The 16,643-nt window shown below is 45.7% G+C and overlaps 1 protein-coding gene across 4 annotated transcripts in view; it reads right to left on the bottom strand.

Annotated features, from left to right (window-relative positions):
- raraa (retinoic acid receptor, alpha a) overlaps positions 1 to 16,643 on the bottom strand; it is a 220,219-nt gene that overhangs the window by 64,108 nt on the left and 139,468 nt on the right. The window lies entirely within an intron of this gene.

Below are 16,643 nucleotides of genomic sequence, written 5' to 3'. Positions count from 1 at the left end.
AAACTCTCAAACTGGAAAGTTTTATCTCCATTGCTACATTCAAAGACTCAATCATGGACACTCCTACTGACACTTGTGGCAGCTTTCCATGATTTAAATTTTTAATTTCACCAGGTAGGCCAGTTGAGAACAAGTTCTCATTTACAACTGCGACCTGGCCAAGATAAAGCAAAGCAGTGCGACAAAAACAACAACACAGAGTTACACATGGGATAAACAAACATACAGTCAATAACACAATAGAAAAATCTGTATACAGTGTGTGCAAAGGAAGTAAGGCAATAAATAGGCCAATAGTGGCGAAGTAATTACAATTTAGCAATTAACACTGGAGTGATAGATGTGCAGATGAGGATGTGCAAGTAGAAATACTGGTGTGGAAAAGAGCAGAAAAACAAAAACAAATATCGGAATGAGGTAGGTAGTTGGTTGGATGGGCTATTTACAGATGGGCTGTGTACAGCTTCAGTGATCGGTAAGCTGCTCTGACAGCTGATGCTTAAAGTTAGTGAGGGAGATATAAGTCTCCAGCTTCAGTGAAGTTTGCAATTTGTTCCAGTCATTGGCAGCAGAGAACTGGAAGGAAAGGCGGCCAAACGAGGTGTTGGCTTTGGGGATAACCAGTGAAATATACCTGTGGAGCGCGTGCTACGAGTGGGTGGTGCTATGGTGACCAGTGAGCTGAGATAAGGCGGAGCTTTACCTAGCAAAGACTTATAGATGACCTGGAGCCAGTGGGTTTGGCGACGATGATGTAGCGAGGACCAACCAATGAGAGCATACAGGTCGCAGTTGTGGGTAGTATATGGGGCTTTGGTGACAAAACGGATGGCACTGTGATAGCAAATTGGATGTATTCTGAGTAGAGTGTTGGAGGCTATTTTGTAAATGACATCGCCGAAGTCTAGGATCGGTAGAATAGTCAGTTTTACGAGGGTATGTTTGGCAGCATGAGTGAAGGAGGCTTTGTTGTGAAATAGGAAGCCGATTCTACATTTAATTTTGGATTGAAGATGCTTAATATGAGTCTGGAAGGAGAGTTTACAGTCTAGACAGACACCTAGGTATTTATAGTTGTCCACATATTCTAAGTCAGAACCGTCCAGAGTAGTGATGCTAGTCGAGCGGGTGGGTGCGGGCAGCGATCGGTTGAAGAGCATGCATTTAGTTTTACTAACATTTAAGAGCAGTTGGAGGCCACAGAAGGAGTATTGTATGGCATTGAAGCACGTTTTGAGGTTTGTTAACACAGTGTCCTAAAAAGGGCCAGATGTATACAGAATGGTGTCATCTGCGTAGAGGTGGATCAAATAATCACCCGCAGCAAGAGCGACATCATTGACATATACAGAGAAAAGAGTCGGCCCAAGAATTTAACCCTGTGGCACCCCCATAGAGACTGCCAGACGTCCGGACAGCAGGCCCTCCGATTTGACACACTGAACTCTATCTGAGAAGTAGTTAGTGAACCAGGCGAGGCAGTCATTTGAGAAACCAAGGCTGTTGAGTCTGCCGATAAGAATATGGTGATTGACAGAGTCAAAAGCCTTGGCCAGGTTGACAAAGATGGCTGCACAGTACTGTCTTTTATCTATGGTGGTTATGATATCGTTTAAGACCTTGAGCGTGGCGGAGGTGCACCGGTGACCAGCTCGGAAACAGGATTGCATAGCGGAGAAGGTATGGTATGGTGGGATTCGAAATGGTCGGTGATCTGTTTGCTCACTTGGCTTTCGAAGACTTTAGAAAGGCAGGGCAGGATGGATATAGGTCTGTAACAGTTTGATGTGATGTAGTATTCTCTCTACCTTTTCACCCTTTGTGCTCTTGTCTGTGCCTAACAATGTTGGTACCTTGTTTGTGCTGCTACCATGTTGTGCTGCTGCCATGTGTTGTTGTCTTAGATCTCTCTTTATGTAGCTTTATGCTGTTTCTTGTCTTGATGTCTGTCCTACATTTTTCTTTTTTGTCCCAGACTATGTCCCCTTTTGCCTCTTGGTAGGCAGTCATTGTAAATAAGAATTTGTTCTTAATTGACTTGCCTAGTTAAATAAACATTAAATAAAACAAATTATAAATAAAAACAAATTCTCTATCTGGACCTAGGCCTAAGCTTCTCTTACTTTACATTTGTATTTTGTAATATTAATATCATACAGTGGACGTCTAAGCGCATAGGACTATGCATGCAATGCCCTGATGCATTTAGTGCTCAAATCTCTAACAGCTGAACTGTGAGGTGGACAATTATTATTTTCGTAAAAAATGTAATAAAACAAAAAATTGTTTCGCATATGCTACACATGGAAACACAATCAATTGTTTTTGTAATTTGCTATAGGCTGTTTAAGGACAGGTAAATGTGGTTAATTTAGCCAATATCCCTCGTTTATTGATGGTGCTGGCTGTGCCAGGTTAGCTCTTAATGCATATGAATGTCTGGTAAATGTCTCAAGTTTTCCAGGCAATCATGTTGCCTGGCACCACATTTTCCTAACAGAAACCCTGGCACACACTGGCAAATATTTTCTGGCAGGCAGGCAGACACTGGAATAAATTCCTGAATGACAAAATAAGGGCTTTTAGTGGGAGTGGAAAAGAATGCCCGGAACGTAAAAGAACGTTATGAACTGGTTCCTGTGCTTTTAAAATAATGGTGCTGTTCCAGAACAGTATAGATCACTTTTGTTCGCGGTTCTGACTCTGTTCCTCTAAAATGTTTTGGTTCTTTTCTGGTTTTCGGTTTTGTTGCCAGAACCAGTTTCAACACCTGGTTCAGTCCCAGGGTCCTTAGCTTAGTGATTAGCTTGGAGGGCACTATGGCATTGAACACTGAGGTGTAGTCAATTAACAGCATTCTCATGTAGGTGTTCTTTCTATTGAAGTGGGAAAGTGCAGTGTGGAGTTCAAGAGAGATTGTGTCATCTGTGGATCTGTTGTGGCAGTATGCGAATTGGAGTGGGTCCAGGACGTAAGGGATGATGTGAGCCTTGAACAGTCTTTCAAAGCATTTCAAAGCATTTCATGGCTACCTTTAGCGAAGTGGACAGACGAATCAAAACAAAACACCATCAATTCGTCAAAAGCCTGGTAAAAGTCAGGTATTCAACGGCTAAGTTGGGAAAAAGAGTGGAGAAAAGCCGGCCAAGTAGTGTTTTCCATCAGCTAGTCTGCTCAACAACATTTGGCAGGGAGTAGACCTATCGGCTGACAAGATAAGGACGGACATATTTGAGCCGGTCCAGCCCTGCTCGTCTAATTTTGGATTTCCCTTCATCCGCTAGTTCCCAGATCCCTGTCCTCCACACCCTCCTCCCCCACGCTACCTTTCACATGTGCCAACAGATGGTTAATACATATGTAGGTTCATAATGTGATCACCCTGTTGCAATGCAGGAAATGTAAAGCTTGCAGTGTATTTGAAGTTTAAAAATGCTTCTGAAGTTTGTAGTTTCCCTTATGAAAAATGTCCATTAATTATAATCCACATATTAATTCACATTTCCTATTCCTGCAGGATTGTGTTCCTGGTGTAGCAAACTGGCACAAATTAAAATCTCACATCTGTACCAGCACCCAGACTGGGAGGAGATCAGAGATAGCTGGGGGAAGCCAGCTCAGCAAAGCTTTCCATCTCTCTTATGTGCGACCTCATAAGTCCGAACAGCAGGAGAGGCAAAGAAAGAAAGAGCTTAAGAGGAGGAAGTATAGGCAAGAAGGTGCACTAGCTTCGCAACATAAAACACAAGAGCATTGAGACAAAGATAGTGCATATGCTCTCGTCTCTATACTCTTCGGTTTTGCACCAGTTTGTGTACTCTGCGTTTCTCTGCCATTATCCCATGAGAATGTGCTGCTCAGTACTTAAATCTGCACTCCCACGGCTGGCATTGCTGCATGGGAAACTTGCTCTTGCCAGTGCTCCACTTTTCAGTGCGTGTTTCTGTCTGTCTTGCCCACAAGCCCTGGTGTTTTCACTATGCCTTAGACGACATGGGCTCAGTGACATTGCTGTTATCATCTTGCTGCCTGCCGTGTGTGTGTGTGTGTGTGCGTTTACACAGCTGGTTTTACGCAGCCCGTATGCTTGCCGCGGCCAGCTGCGCTCGCCGACATTGTGTCGATGGTGTAAAAGACCTGGTCCTCCATGTCAGAACGAGCTGCGGTATTGATGGACATCGCCCCACTTCCATCTCTTCCACCTTTTTCCTATGGTTCCATCGGACACAGGGCAGGAGCCTCCTATGGATCCAGCATCAGAGAAGAGGCACTCCCATATGTGTGTGTGTGTGTGTGTGGTGGTGATTTTTCTAAAGGGCTGTTTAGTGGCTTGCGGGGATCTTTGTGAAACCCCCATGTCATTATCCCCTTTAATGTGCCTCAAACAGCAGATTCTGGCATTTATGGTACAAGCCTATCTCCCCATAAAGGCTTTTATTGTTTGGCCCAGTCTATGGTGGCCGTAATCCAGTTTCCTGCTTTATGGGGACCTTCACTATATCACTAGCCGGGAGGACAAAGAAGGCTGACATTGGTGTTTACCAAAGTATTGGGAGCTCATAAATCCATCAGGGCCTGCGGCATTCTGAAAATACCCCTGCACTGAAGATCTAGGGCTGGGAGGAAGCAGCTGTTGTTGTTATGGCTCAGCTTCTAGGACATTATTATCTATGTAGCCTTCAGGAAGAAAATCTATCATAGACAAGGCCATTGGGCCTATGTAAGAGAGTAAATAATTGAAAATAAGGGATCACCTCGAAAGTTCAACCTAGAAATATAGCCAATAGAATGGGTCATGAACCGGGATTGAGACATTGTCTTATGCCCATACACACACAAATGGACACCACTGTTTCTATCCAGCTCTGAGAGAAGAAGGCCTAACCCACCTACACTGGACTGGAGCCTTAGGGCTAACTGAAGAGAAGGATGATTCAATCATGACATTGAGACAAAGAAGGCAGGGAGGGAGGAAGAGATGGACCGGGCTTGCTGTCTGGCTGGCAGAAAGCCCTGCTCTATCAAGACCCTACTACCTCATTAAGGCGTCAGCATGCTTCGGTTCGGCTGGCGCCTAGCCGAACTTTGTTTGTCGAAAGAGTATGCGCATATACTCTCTTAAAAGACCTTTCGTTTCAAAAAAGTGGCAATAGTAAGGTTTGTCCATTTTGAGATGCCGTAGCCAGTATATACTTCCTCAAAATAATCTGAATTAATCTAAGATAACTCAATAAATCTGTCATTAAATTTTCCATCTAACTAAGATGTTTGTTGCAGTATCTCAATTAAAAACTGTGCAAGAAAACGAGTTGTCTCATTGAATGACAACAGAGACTATTGAATAATCCCTACTGTTGACCAATCACCGACGGAAGAGCGTAGACTTTGGCTCCGAACTTCGGCTTGCCTCCTGAAAAAAATGTGTGTGCCAGAATGGCCCGGAAAAACCCTCACCAAAGTCCAAAGAATGACATCAGATGACGTCAGAATATATACTACCGGTCAAAAGTTTTAGAACACATACTCATTCAACGGTTGTTCTTTATTTTTTACTATTTTCTACATTGTAAAATAGTAAAGACATAAAAACAATTAAATAACACATATGGAATCATGTAGTAACCAAAAAAAGTCTAAAACAAAATCGATTTTATATTTGAGATTCTTCAAAGTAGCCTTGATGTCAGCTTTGAACACTTTTGGCATTCTCTCAAACAGCTTCATGAGGTAGTCACCTGGAATGCATTAACAGGTGTGCCTTGTTCAAAGTTCATTTGTGGAATTTCATTCCTTCTTAATGCGTTTAAGCCAATCAGTTGTGTTGTGACAAGGTAGGAGTGGTATACAGAAGATAGTCCTATTTGGTAAAAGAACAAGTCCACATTATGGCAAGAACAGCTCAAATAAGCAAAGAGAAACAACAGTCCATCATTGCTTTAAGACATGAAGGTCAGTCAATACGGAACATTTCAAGAACTTTGTGCAGTCGCAAAAACCATCAAGCGCTACGATGACACTAGCTCTCATGAGAACCACCACTGGAATGGAAGTTACCTCTGCTGCAGAGGATAAGTTCATTAGAGTTACCAGCCTCAGAAATTGCAGCTCAAATCAATGCTTCACAGAGATCAAGTAACATCTCAACATCAACTGTTTAGAGGAGACTGTATGAATCATCATGGTCATGGTTGATTTGCTGCAAAGAAACCACTACTAAAGGACACCAATAAGAAGAGGAGACTGGCTTGGGCCAAGAAACATGAGCAATGGACATTAGGCGGACATTTGTCCAAATTGGAGATTTTTGGTTCCAACCGCCGTGTCTTTGTGAGACGCGGTGTGGGTGAACAGATGATCTCTGCATGTGTATTCAAGGCACAATGTACACTGCTCAAAAAATAAAGGGAACACTTAAACAACACAATGTAACTCCAAGTCAATCACACTTCTGTGAAATCAAACTGTCCACTTAGGAAGCAACACTGATTGACAATACATTTCACATGCTGTTGTGCAAATGGAATAGACAACAGGTGGAAATTTTAGGCAATTAGCATGACACCCTCAATAAAGGAGTGGTTCTGCAGGTGGTGACCACAGACCACTTCTCAGTTCCTATGCTTCCTGGCTGATGTTTTGGTCACGTTTGAATGCTGGCGGTGCTTTCACTCTAGTGGTAGCATGAGACGGAGTCTATAACCCACACAAGTGGCTCAGGTAGTGTAGCTCATCCAGGATGGAACATCAATGTGAGCTGTGGCAAGAAGGTTTGCTGTGTCTGTCAGCGTAGTGGCCAGTACATCAGGAGACGTGGAGGAGGCCGTAGGAGGGCAACAACCCAGCAGCAGGACCACCTTTGTGCAAGGAGGAGCAGGAGGAGCACTGCCAGAGCCCTGCAAAATGACCTCCAGCAGGCAACAAATGTGCATGTGTCTGCTCAAACGGTCAGAAACAGACTCCATGAGGTTGGTATGAGGGCCCGACATCCACAGGTGGGGGTTGTGCTTACAGCCCAACACCGTGCAGGACGTTTGGCATTTGCCAGAGAACACCAAGATTGGCAAATTCGCTACTGGCGCCCTGTGCTCTTCACAGATGAAAGCAGGTTCACACTGAGCACATGTGACAGACGTGACAGAGTCTGGAGACGCCGTGGAGAACGTTCTGCTGCCTGCAACATCCTCCAGCATGACCAGTTTGGCGGTGGGTCAGTCATGGTGTGGGGTGGCATTTCTTTGGGGGGGGCCGCACAGCCCTCCATGTGCTCGCCAGAGGTAGCCTGACTGCCATTAGGTACCGAGATGAGATCCTCAGACCCCTTGTGAGACCATATGCTGGTGAGGTTGGCCCTGGGTTCCTCCTAATGCAAGACAATGCTAGACCTCATGTGGCTGGAGTGTGTCAGCAGTTCCTGCAAGAGGAAGGCATTGATGCTATGGACTGGCCCGCCCGTTCCCCAGACCTGAATCCAATTGAGCACATCTGGGACATCATGTCTCGCTCCATCCACCAACACCACATTGCACCACAGACTGTCCAGGAGTTGGCGGATGCTTTAGTCCAGGTCTGGGAGGAGATCCCTCAGGAGACCATCCGCCACCTCATCAGGAGCATGCCCAGGCATTGTAGGGAGGTCATACAGGCACGTGGAGGCCACACACACTACTGAGCCTCAATGTGACTTGTTTTAAGGACATTACATCAAAGTTGGATCAGCCTGTAGTGTGGTTTTCCACTTTAATTTTGAGTGTGACTCCAAATCCAGACCTCCATGGGTTGATAAATTTGATTTCAATTGATCATTTTTGTGTGATTTTGTTGTCAGCACATTCAACTATGTAAAGAAAAAAGTATTTAATAAGAATATTTCATTCATTCAGATCTAGGATGTGTTATTTTAGTGTTCCCTTTATTTTTCTGAGCAGTGTATATCACCCCTACCACAGCATTGTGCAACAATACGCCATCCCATCTGGTTTGGGCTTAGTGGGACTATCATTTGTTTTTCAACAGGACAATGACCCAAAACACCTCCAGGCTGTATAAAGGCTATTTGAACAAGAAGGAGAGTGATGGAATGCTGCATCAGATGACCTGGCCTCCACAATCACCTGAACTCAACCAAATTGAAATGGTTTGGGATGAGTTGGACCGCAGAGTGAAGGAAAAGCAGCCAACAAGTACTCAGCATATGTGGGAACTCCTTCAAGACTGTTGGAAAAGCATTCCAGGTGAAGCTGGTTGAGAGAATGCCAAGTGTGTGCAAAACTGTCATCAAGGCAAAGGGTGGCTACTTTGAAGAATCTCAAATATAAAATATATTTTTTTATTTGTTTAACACTTTTTTGGTTACTACATGATTCCATATGTGTTATTTCATAGTTTTGTTGTCTTCACTTTTATTCTACAATGTAGAAAATAGTAAAAAATAAATAAACACCCTTGAACGAGTAGGTGTTCTAAAACTTTTGCCAGTATCGTATGCACAAACTCTTCCGAACTGTTTCGGCTGGGAAGGATGCGGACACCTTTAGACTTCTGATCAGTGAAGCAATTACAGCTCTGCGTTCATTACACCCATCCATCTACCTTTTCTATCCATCCATCACTCCATTTATTTCTCTCTCTTCATTCCCGGTCTTGCCTCTACTTCAGCCTTGCCCTCTGAGCATCACTAACTCAGGGTTAACCAGGGGCACCGGCGAGAGAGCAAGAGAGGGGGAGAGAGAGTGACAGAAAGTGAAAACAGAGTCAGAGCCCTCCTCATCAAAACCGACTTGGCTGGCTTTGATTCACTCCTCTGTGCTTCTCTCTAGTCTAGTGTTTCATCTCCATCTTCCCCAACAAAGATCTCAGGCCTGCCTTGCTGCCTGGCAGGCTGTGTCTCAGTCTGTCTCATCTCAGGGCTCTAGGCCCTGTATAAAAGCCTTTATTCTCTCTCTCAGAGCCTGGAGTCTGAACTGAAGTGAAGAGAGTGCTGAAGAGGAGGATTTCCCATTGAGAAGTGCTGTCTGGCGGGGTTCGCTTTAAGTGGATTTTTCCTTTCCCCTTGCCGCGTGTTGTTCCCAGGCCCATGGCATTATGACACCCCCGCCAGTGACCTCCACTTGAGACGTGCCCCGGGACATGACAGCGGACGCTTTTTCTGGGGATGGCTGATTGCTGCACGGCACAAAGCCGAAGTGTGAGCCGACGGATTGGTTGGTGGGTGGGTGGGTGGATGCACAGTGCAGTGAGCGCACAGCGCCGGGCTGTGCTGTGCAGGTTTTCATTAGGCATAATGCCCCGTTTGTGGTGGTACTATACTGTAGAGTACAGGGATATTTGTGTTTCCCCACCACCCCACACCACCCAGTTGAGGCCTAACCTGGTGAGGTAGGGGAGGGATGTGAAATGTAAAAATGTGCAGAGCCAGTTCAAATGTTAATGGAACATCTAAAATCCCTTTAGCCAGCAGGTTGTGGGGAACAAAAGCCTGTCAAAGAGAGCAACAGCTGCTGTGGTGCTGCTATCAGGGTTGGGGGAGGGGGGGTTGATAGTGTGGTTAGGGTTTAACTCATTGGTGGGGGCGGTGGGGTGTGGTAATGGAATGGATAACTCCATTGCACCAAATTACATTAAAGAGAAATGAAGCAATGATGGGGAGTGGTGGTGGAGGGAGGGTGAGGTGGGGGTGCAATCATCAGCATTTCAAAAGAATGGGGGCCAGAGAATGCAGATGATAGTGGTGGATGGGCTCCTCCCCCATCCCTCCCTCCATCTCCTCCCCTGTGCCGGGCAGAAACCCTGTGGCTCTGTAGAGGCTGATGAAGATACTAGCCTGTCGCCCTGTGTGTGTAGGGGACAATGAGAGAAGAATCTTTCCCTCCATTCCTCCTCCTCCACTGGAAGAGAACAGTTGATTGTATGAAAGCTGGCCCTTTTACCCACAACTCCCATGGGTCGCTGTGGGTCAACTTCACTGGAGACAACCCTGACAGTGGAAGTGCACTATCAGGGGAGAGAGACTTTTCATAGAGCTTATAGCTACAATTCTGCTAGCTTCAACAATGGAAGAGCCTTGAGAAGTCCTTTGACATATCTCTCTAAGTGAGGAAACACGACTGTCCTTTGCCGCAACGACTAACGGAGAAATTCTGTGAAAATATGACAATGTGTTCTGAATGCCACTCATATTCCTGCCCTTGACTAATGAAATTAGCTAGTAGGAGGCAAAGAAAAAATGCGATGACAAACTGTTGTTGGACTTTGAGAGTGCACCCCCGGAAAACCTTGTCAAACCCTATCAGCTTCACATGTGGCCGTGTGCATAGTTTTGAATAGAACATGTATTTGTAACTGGTCTGAAGTCAGTCAAAAAGAAAATATATAGCCCACTGTAAAGCCACCTGTCACCAAGCCATCAGATTTACATGGCCTTCACTGGATTTTTACAGTTCAGGCCTGCACAAATAAAACCTTCACTCAAACAGCAACAGGGGAGCAACTCAATAAAGCCATTTATGAAGATCTAGCAGACAACAAATCAACCAAGATCCAGAGGGAATCTTTTCTTTTGCCAATAGTGCTGGACTAACTTTCTTTCTGAACGGTTTCTCTATCTTTAAAACAAGTTTTGATCAATTTACTATTGTCTTGGGAAATTTGAGAACTTCTAAACTGAAACTGCATGCTTCCCAGATTCGCTGACAGTGACAGACATAAATAATCACAATGGATACTCAAACCATCTGTGTTGCAAATCAAATCAAATTGTATTACATACATATACATACATATACTTAGCAGATGTTATTGTGGGTGTAGCAAAATGCTTGTGTTCCTAGCTCCAACAGCGCAGTAGTATTGAAAAGTGTAGTAGTATCTAAAAACAATTCACAACAATACAGCTGTTTTTCAATCTCTTGGTCCCAGCTTTGATGAACCTGTACTGGCCTCGCCTTCTGGATGATAGCAGGTTGAACATTCCGGGTGCTGTAGGTGTCCTGGAGGGCAGGTAGTTTGCCCCCTGTGATGCGTTGGGCAGACAGTACCACTCTCTGGAGAGCCCTGCGGTTGTGGGCAGTGCAGTTGCTGTACCAGGTGGTGATACAGCCTGACAAGATGCTCTCAATTGTGCAGGGCCCAAGCCAAATTTCTTCAGCCTCCTGAGACTTTTTTCGTGGGATCTTGTCTATGTATAGTTGCCTGGGAGCACTACATTAGCTTCACGTTTCATTTTTCGCTTTATTGTTTTCTGTGTGTTTCACTTCCAAATCAAGAGGATGGAACCATACCACGCTGCATTTTGGTCCGATTCATATTACAACGATCGTGACAAACAGAGTATGTTACAATCCCTAATGTCTCTCTGAAAGGATATCCTCGCCCTGAGCTCGTCTACTTTATTATCCAGAGACTGAACATTAGCGAGTAATATACTCGGAAGCGGTGGATGGTGTGCACACCTCCTGAGTCAGGCCAGAAGTCCACACTGAATACCTCTTCTCCGCCGGCGGTGTTTTGGAGCAGCCTCTGGAATAAGTTAAATTGCCCTGGGGGGCATGAACAAAGGATCCAATTCGGGAAAGTCGTATTCCTGGTTGTAATGCTGGTGAGTTACCGCCGCTCTGATATCCAAAAGTTAATTCAGGTAAGAAATAACACACACAAAAAACTAAATACTACAAAGTTGCTTAGGAGCTAGAAGCAGAGCTGCCATATCTGTCAGCGCCATCTTAAAGCAGAAAAGAAAAAGAAAGCGCCAGTGTCTCAATAGTTGGTAAACAGTGCATTACAAAGTGAATGGCCCAGAAGGACAGATCATTAGCCTGGTGGACCAATCTATTTTCAGAGTGAGGGGGGGGGGTTTGATACATGAAGAAAAGAGCCTGATAATATTTAACCAGGGGAGATGTATCATCAATCTCCCCCGCTCTCTTCACCCCTGGGTTGTTCCCCATTGTCATGCCAGCCCCGACCCCCATTCACTCCTTATTCAACATTTTGGGCACATTGTTCCACCTTACATGCCCCCTCTGAAGTACATTACTTTTCACAGTCAATTCTCAAAGGAAGGGTTAGCCGAAAAAACTTAATATGTTATGGCCGTATCAGGAGGTAACGAAACAACTTTCTTCACTCACACATAAGCATACAGAGGCTTGCACACGGACCACCCACACTTGCCCCACCCATCCTGAGGCTCTCTGCCTGGCTCTTTGGATGAAAGAAGATGTCATTTATCCAACTCATCCTCGCAACACCTATTAAAAACACTCTTTATTCCCCGGCTTGCGAAAGCTGCCTCTCTCTCTCCCCCTCGCTCCCTCGGTCTACTCCTCACAGGGAAATACAGGCCTCTGTGTCCATGTGTGTGAAATTGTGTGCAAATGCATACTTATGAGAGTGTCTGCATGTTCATCTATATCTGTAAGTGATTGTGTGTTTATCTGTGATAGCTTAAATTGGAACAAAACTTTTGTCTAGGGTGTTTCACATCTTTATCTGTTAATACCAGAGGTGAGAAGAGGAATGTGAGGGGGAAACTGAGGCCTGGCATGACAGAGTTCATCTGGAGCTAACAGAGTCCTTCTCTCGGTCTGCCATCTGGATGGCCAGGCGGTGCATTATCAGTTTTTTTCCTGAAATGCCCTGCTCGCTGCTGGGACCTCGGCCATTATAGGGGCTGGAGAGGTGCCCTAATGGGCTGGTGGGGGCGCTGTGTGTGTGTCAGTTAGGGCTTGGCGTATCGCAAGAATCACATTGTTTCCGTTTGTCTGCTAGTTCTCGTGTCTTTTTTGTCTCGTCTCTGTCACTCAATTCTGTGACGTGTGCACCTTCCCATTTACTCACACATACCAAGCCCCTCCCCCTGCCACTCACAACAACAGAGATGAGAGATCACTTCTTCCTCTCTGACAAGCGGTTTTAACTCGCTATTTGCATTTGAGGTGTGGTCCAACAGAATCGGTCACATGGACACCGAAAGAGATTCATCAAGTATTTTACTGTAATAGAGTAGCTAACCTTTCTAGCGATACCCTTTTTATGTCTCAACCCCTCAAATTGTGCGCTGAGCAGACGCTACTAAAACAGGAGTGTCAACGAACATTGATTGTGAAAAATATGCTCAGTTTGTCATGTGCGTTTTAGCACGAGACTATTATACTATCTGTCTAGTCTGTGTTTCATTAATGCGCAATAAGCATAAAACACAATTACATATAAGGAATTGGCAACTCGTTCTCATTCTGAGAAATAAAGTAGGCCACTTGATTACAACATCTGAACAAAGTGGACAGGCTAGCGTGCTGTTCAAACTGTTGGAGACCGACAGAAGGGTGTGTACCATACAATTAAACTGTTATGCCTTGTTTGCTAGCAAATAGATCCAAGTTGGCTAAACTTGTCATATAAAGATTAGCTGGGTACTCACTAGCACGTGGGCTTGTGCTTAAGAGATTGTTTATGACATTTGTATAATTCTATAATGACTGCTACAAGAACTTAGTCGTTATTAGTGAATGTGCATTATGCATCAAATCAAATTTATTTATATAGCCCTTCGTACATCAGCTGATATCTCAAAGTGCTGTACAGAAACCCAGCCTAAAACCCCAAACAGCAAGCAATGCAGGTGTAGAAGCACGGATGCATGCATGGTTAAATTTGTTTTGTTTTTTAAAGTATTTTTCATATACAGACTTAAAAGCCAGATTAGTGATTATTGCAAAAAGCAAGTGAAACTATTTTTTATAAAATAATTGAATTATTATTGGGTCTTATGGTTGTGGGAGGAGTATATTTAGCCTAGGTATAATTACAGCCCGAATTCATTAGAATTCATTAGATTATTGCTGACTGTTTGAAATGCAGTGTATTTGACCTTTAACTATACATCAAAGATTATTTAGAGAAAACATGAAAACAAAATGTTTAGATGCATCGTGAATCGCCCATAAGTTAGAAAAACAAAAATCGAGATATGATTTTCAGCCCATATCACCCAGCCCTAGTGTCAGTACTCGGCTCACAGCTCACACCCCTGCAGTCTGTCTCTCTCGGTCTGCAGCCTTCGCCTTGTTAACTCAATATAACAACTGGGACGGCAGTGAGGTTTGGAAACGGTATCAAAAATACACTGTGATTAAAAGGGACACAATGAGAAGTTCTTTTTAGTATCTCATAAATGTATGCTGAATAGATTATAGTGTACAGACACACGACCCAGACTGAAATTGAATAGGGAAACCGGTCCAGAGCATCTGTGCTGTGCAGCCTTGTACTGGAAAATAAATAGACTAAAGATCAGTTTAGATCTTAAGTAGAATTGAAATCACAAGCTTCTCTGTTATAACTATAGGGAGAAGTGTGTGTGTGTGTCTGTGTGTGTGTTGAGAACTGGGCAGAAATAAACACTCTGACCCATAACCTACTTGGCTGAGGGTCCTGCATTTTCAATCCTGTTCTATTTCCTTCTTTTCTTTCTATAGATCCTTCATCACTCCCTCCCTCCCCTCTTTCCTCAGACCGCATCCTGATTAGTACTATTATTAAGGACATTTGGAGGAAAGAGTGGTGGTGTTGGGGATATGATGGTGGTGGTGGGGATATGATGACGGTGGTGGTGGTGGTGGTGGGGATATGATGGAGGTGGTGGGGATATGATGGCGGTGGTGGTGGTGGGGATATGATGGTGGTGGGGATATGATGTGGGTGGTGGTGGGGATATGATGGAGGTGGTGGGGATATGATGGAGGTGGTGGGGATATGATGGAGGTGGTGGGGATATGATGACGGTGGTGGGGATATGATGACGGTGGTGGTGGTGGTGGGGATATGATGGAGGTGGTGGGGATATGATGACAGTGGTGGGGAGGTGGTGGGGATATGATGGGATATGATGAGGTGGTGGGAATATGATGACGGTGGTGGGGATATGAGGGGATATGATGGAGGTGGTGGGGATATGATGAGGTGGTGGGGATATGATGACGGTGGTGGGGAGGTGGTGGGGATATGATGGGATATGATAACGGTGGTGGGGATATGATAACGGTGGTGGGGATATGAGGGGATATGATGGAGGTGGTGGGGATATGATGACGGTGGTGGGGATATGAGGGGATGACGGTGGTGGGGATACGGTGGTGGGGATATGACGGTGGTGGGGATATGATGACGGTGGTGGGGATATGATGAGGTGGTGGGGATATGATGACAGTGGTGGGGATATGAGGGGATATGATGGAGGTGGTGGGGATATGATGACAGTGGTGGGGAGGTGGTGGGGATATGATGGAGGTGGTGGGGATATGAGGGGATATGATGGAGGTGGTGGGGATATGATGACGGTGGTGGGGATATGAGGGGATATGATGGAGGTGGTGGGGATATGATGACAGTGGTGGGGATATGAGGGGATATGATGGAGGTGGTGGGGATATGATGAGGTGGTGGGGATATGATGACGGTGGTGGGGATATGATGACGGTGGTGGGGTGGTGAGGGGATATGATGGCGGTGGTGGTGGTGGGGATGATGGTGGTGGGGATATGATGGCGGTGGGGATATGATGCGGTGGTGGGGATATGATGAGGTGGTGGGGATATGATGGAGGTGGTGGGGATATGATGACGGTGGTGGGGATATGATGACGGTGGTGGTGGTGGTGGGGATATGATGGAGGTGGTGGGGATATGATGACAGTGGTGGGGAGGTGGTGGGGATATGATGGATATGGTGGTGGGGGATATGATGACGGTGGTGGGGAGGTGGTGGGGATATGATGGAGGTGGTGGGGATATGAGGGGGATATGAGGTGGTGGGGATATGATGGAGGTGGTGGGGATATGATGGAGGTGGTGGGGATATGAGGGGATATGATGACGGTGGTGGGGTGGTGGGGATATGATGACGGTGGTGGGGGGAGGTGGTGGGGATATGATGACGGTGGTGGGGATATGAGGGGATATGATGGAGGTGGTGGGGATATGATGGTGGTGGTGGGGATGATGGTGGGGATATGATGGAGGTGGTGGGGATATGATGGGGATGATGGAGGTGGTGGGGATATGATGGAGGTGGTGGGGATATGATGGAGGTGGTGGGGATATGATGGAGGTGGTGGGGATATGATGGCGGTGGTGGTGGGGATATGATGACGGTGGTGGGGATATGATGGACGGTGGTGGTGGTGGTGGGGATATGATGGAGGTGGTGGGGATATGATGAGGTGGTGGGGGGTGGTGGGGATATGATGGGATATGATGAGGTGGTGGGGATATGATGACGGTGGTGGGGGATATGGGGATATGATGGAGGTGGTGGGGATATGATGAGGTGGTGGGGATATGATGACGGTGGTGGGGAGGTGGTGGGGATATGATGGGATATGATAACGGTGGTGGGGATATGATAACGGTGGTGGGGATATGAGGGGATATGATGGAGGTGGTGGGGATATGATGACGGTGGTGGGGATATGAGGGGATATGATGACGGTGGTGGGGATATGATGACGGTGGTGGGGATATGATGACGGTGGTGGGGATATGATGACGGTGGTGGGGATATGATGACGGTGGTGGGGATATGAGGGGATATGATGAGGTGGTGGGGATATGATGACAGTGGTGGGGATATGAGGGGATATGATGGAG

This window comes from Oncorhynchus tshawytscha, linkage group LG24, assembly GCF_018296145.1.
Source record: "Oncorhynchus tshawytscha isolate Ot180627B linkage group LG24, Otsh_v2.0, whole genome shotgun sequence".
Lineage (NCBI taxonomy): Eukaryota > Metazoa > Chordata > Actinopteri > Salmoniformes > Salmonidae > Oncorhynchus > Oncorhynchus tshawytscha.
Note: the sequence above shows the minus strand (reverse complement) of the source record. Positions and strands in the feature narration are given on the sequence as shown.